The sequence below is a fragment of the Vombatus ursinus genome, unplaced genomic scaffold, assembly GCF_900497805.2.
Source record: "Vombatus ursinus unplaced genomic scaffold, bare-nosed wombat genome assembly UNPS02014822.1, whole genome shotgun sequence".
Classification (NCBI taxonomy): domain Eukaryota; kingdom Metazoa; phylum Chordata; class Mammalia; order Diprotodontia; family Vombatidae; genus Vombatus; species Vombatus ursinus.
The window spans coordinates 17,314,554-17,319,260 of record NW_020954600.1 but is presented as its reverse complement, the minus strand read 5'-3'; positions in this window follow the sequence as shown (position 1 = coordinate 17,319,260).

Genomic DNA, 4,707 nt, shown 5'->3' with positions numbered 1-4,707 from the left:
ACTTAAATGTTTCATTCACCTTTCCTGTCTACTTAATACTTCTCTACAGCTATTTTCAGACATGTCTCATCCTTTAGTAGCCAATGAACTCCCATAGGATAAGGACTGTCTTTTTTTTAATTGTATATTCCCAGTTTGCAAAACGTGACATAAAAGAAAGCACCAATGATGTCAATTAATCCATCAGCAAGCATTTATTACGCACTTACTATGTTCCAGGTACTGTACTAGATAGAATCTGAGAATACAAATGCAAAAATGAGACTAGTCCCTGACATACATTCTACCACAGAGAAAGATAACATATTCAGAGATAAACACAAGAAACTCCACAGTGATAGCGTTGGAAGCAGTAACAAGGGAGAGGAAGCCTGGGATGTAGAATGTAAACTCCTTGAGGGCAGGATGGAACTATCTCACTTTTAGTTTCATGTCCCAGCAATTAACACAATGCCTAGCACACGACAAACGCTTAATAAACATTTGTTGAGTAATTGATGGAGCTAGAAGTTGAGCTGGACTTTGAAGGGAGGGAGGGACTACAAGAAGAACACATGGATGACCAGAAAAAGAAGGCAGCTAGTCATGTGACTCATAACAGGTCCAAGTTTTTCATTGCCATCCACAAAATATTAAAAGACTCAGAGCATGGCTACTAGTATATTGGGAAGGCTTTAGGATCAGAGAGTTAGGTCCAGAAAGGACCTTAGAAGTCATTGAGTCTAATTCCTTCATACTACAGATAAGGAAACTGAAGGCTAAGAAGTTAAGTGATCAAGATCACTCAACTCAAGATCACTTAGCTATTAATTGTCTGAAGAAGGTTTAGAACCCGCCTTCCTAACTCCAAGTTCAGTGTTCTGTCTATACCATTTGAATACTCTATGGAATTGTTGTAATCATTGTCATTATTGCTTTCAAATGGATAAAAGTAGTACAAAATGAGAAGCAGAGATGACTTCCCATCTTCATCAATAAAGAGAGTAATTATCCCCAGTCCTACTACTGCTATGAATATAGCTAGCGCTTAATAAATGTTGAATTGAACCCAGTTGAGTGAATAGCTCTGATACTACAGATAAATAGTAAAGACCCCTTGCATATTAAATAGTATTAGTAGAATTCAAGTTCCCAAGGGCAGGGCAAGTCTCACTTTCTTATTTGTATCCTCAGCGCATAGCATAGTTCCTAGTTCATAAAAGGCATTTTGTAAAGGTGTGTGTTGAAGGACAGCTAGATGGCTCAATGGATAGAATCAGAAGACATCCTCCTGAGTTCAAACCTGACTTCAGACACTTCCTAGTTGTGTGACCCTAGGCAAGTCACTTAATTCTATTTGCCTCAGTTTCCTCATCTGCAAAATGATCTGGAGAAGGAAATGGCAAACCACTCCAGTATCTGTGCCAAGAAAATCCCAAATGGGATCAAGAGGAGCCAGACATAACTGAACAACAACGAAAATCTCATGAAAAAAGGAGTGAACAGAAAGTGCGGAAGACTTAACAAAAAACCATGCTCTGCTCTCCCTCTGCTGGATCTCAAGCAACATTGCCCTGACAAGCAATATCCCCTCTAAAAGTGACTATGTACTTGGTGGGACCTTCTATTTAATTGCACTTCCCCCATTGTAATGTCCATACTATCATAATGGGAGGAGGGTGGGGAGAAACCATGGAAAATGACAGAGACACCATATTGTTATAACAGGTACAGGAAAGACAAAAACACTGGAGATGAAGAGATAGAATCTCACCTTTCTATGAGTATATGCTATTGAAGAAAGAATGAGATGATTGGATTGGTTATTTTTTTGTTGTTTCTCTAAGGTTGTTTGTTGTTTAAGCTTTTAACCTACGAAGTCACAAAATCATAGATTCGTTAAACATAAGTCCATTCACAAAATCATAAAGTCATAATGGACACTGCTATAGCCCTTTGAAGTTTACAAAGTGGTTTATCTCATTCTAGCTTCACCGCCATTCTGTGAAGCAGCTCTCAGAGTTACTTCACTTCCTTTTTTTAATCTTCACTCCTCTGGAGCTCTCAGGAGCTTGGACAGTTGTCCTTATCTCCTTGACACTTCTCTCTTCCATCTAGGTTTCTGTGTCACCACTCCGTCCTGGTTTCCTCCTCCCTGTCAGATAATCCCCTCTCAGTCTCCTTTGCTGGATCTTCATCCAGGCCACACCTACGAACTTTGGGTGTTCCAGGGATTCTGTCCCGGGGCCCTCTTCTCTTCTCTCTCTATAGTATTTCACTTGGTCATGGATTCAATGATCATTTCTGTGTGACTGATTCTCAGATCTAATTATCCATCCCTAACCTCTCTGCTGACCTCCAGACTTACATCTCCAACTGCCTAATGGCCATCTTAAAGTGGATTCCTGAAGATATCTTAAACACAAAATGTCCGAAACTGAACTCATATCCAACTCCTCCCCATTTCCAAACTTCCCTATTATTGTGAGCAATGGTATCAAACTCGAAAATAGAAATGGAGGCCTCTAAACAATACATAAGGATGCCTGCAGGCTGAATCACATTGACTTAGAAAAATCACACATTTATGTATTTCTTTTTAATACATCAACACATTAAAATCAAATAAGAACCACATTTTAATCTGGTTCAGTCCCTGACGTGGCACCAGGTATCTGACGTCTCTGCTGCAGAAGGTACCATCATCTTCCTAGTCATCTCACTCTCTTTCACCCCTCCACATCCATTCTGTTACCAAGTCTTGCCAACTTTACCTTCTTTTGTACACACCCCTTCTCTCCTCTGACAATACCATCGCCCTGATAAAGGCCCTCAACTCCTCATGTCTGGACTCTTACAGTAGCCTTTGGTTGGCTTCTCTGCCTCAAGTCCATCCCCACTGTAGCCTGCCTAAAGTGCAAGTCTGAAAATGTCTCCCTCCCTATTCAGTACACTCCAGTGGCTCCCTGTCACCACCAAGATCAAATGTAAAATCCTCTGTTGGGTGTTTTCTCTGGCTGTCTCCCCTGCCTTGAATTCTCTCCCTCCTCATCTCTGTCTTCTGATTTTCCTGGCTTCCTTCAAATCTCAGCTAAAATTCCACCTTTTACAGGAAGCCTTTCCCAATTGTTCTTAGTTCTAGGGCCTTCCCTCTGTTGATTATCTCTCAATTATCACATATATACATACACACACACACATATATCTTGTTTGTACACATCTGTTTGTTTTCTTCCCCATTAGACTGTGAGCTCCTCAAGGGCAGAAACTTGTCTTTTGCCCTTCTTTGTATCCTTCTTACTTAGTGTCTAGTACATAGTAGGTGCTTAATAAATACTTGTTAAATAACTGACTGAATCTATAAGCAGCAGAGCCATAACTAGCAATTCTGCCCAGGGCAATCAACATAAAAGTGTCCTTAAATCTTTTAAAAACAAATTCGGGGCAGCTAGGTGGCTTGGGTAGATAGAGCACTGGCTCTGGAGTAAAACTTGAGTTCAAATCTGGCTAATGCTTCAAAACAGAATATTTTTGTTTAGCTGTAAGATAACTGACATTATGTATCTAGTAAAATCTATGGATTCCTTAAAATATTTTAATGCATTAGTTTTGCATAAAATGCATGAAATAAAATAAAATGTAAAATTACAAAAGAATTTTGAATATAAACACTGTTGTACCAACTATTCTCCATGTCCCAAAGGATCATGTATTTGCCTGACATAATGATCTTTTAAAGAGCATTAAAAAAAAAAGTCCTCCCCTCTCCTTTACACTTTCACTTTCTTCAGGATTCAGCTTAAGTCTCACATCTATAGAACACTTTCCTAGAGCTGGGAACCCAGCCTATGGTTAATCTCTTCCTTCTACGATGTCCTAGAACAATCATTGTCCATACTACTTATTTAACAGTGCTGTCATCAGTTCTTCTTATGAGTGGTCGCTGGGCATCCATGAACTCAAGAGAGTAAAGGGATGCCCAATCCCTTCTCTCTCCTCTGTTATCTGTCCAATATGGTGTGAATTCCTTGGACAAGATAAGAATTCAAGACCTGGGTCTCCATTGTTTATTGATGTGGCCTTTGTCCAGGAAGAAAGTGAGGCTATCTGAATTAAGAGCCCATTAATCTAATTAATAGAGTTCACACCTTTGGACTTGGTCTTTTAGAGAAGCCTGGGAACCTATCAGATTCAGGGAATGGATGTACACACAAGAGAGGAAGGGAAAAAAGAATGGAGGGAGGAAGAGAGGAAGGGAGGGAGGGAAGGAAAGAAGGGAGGGGAGGGAGGAAGAGAGGAAAAGAGGAAGAGAGGAGGGGAGGGAGGAAGGGAGGAAGGGAGGAGGGGAAGGAGGGAAGGAAGGAAAGAAGAAGGGAGGGGAGGGAGAAAGGGAGGAAGAGAGGAAAGGAAAGGAGGAAGAAAGGAGGGAAGGAAGGAAGAGAATGCACTAGTGATTGAACTTTGAATGAATGAATGAATGAATGAATGAATGATCATCCTGACTGCAGGATGAACTCCCTGGGCCTCAGACCACTAACGGGCAGAGCAAATTTACCAGCGCTGCGTCTGACCCAACTCTCCCGCTGAGATCATGTCTTGCCCATCCCAGGCCCGTCCCATTTCTCCGGCCTCCGCCCGCATGGGCCGCAGTTCGGGGCCTGGCCTCCTCTTGAGGCCCGCGGGCCCTCCTCGGCCTTCCTCGGCCCTCCTCGGCCTTCCTCGGCCCTC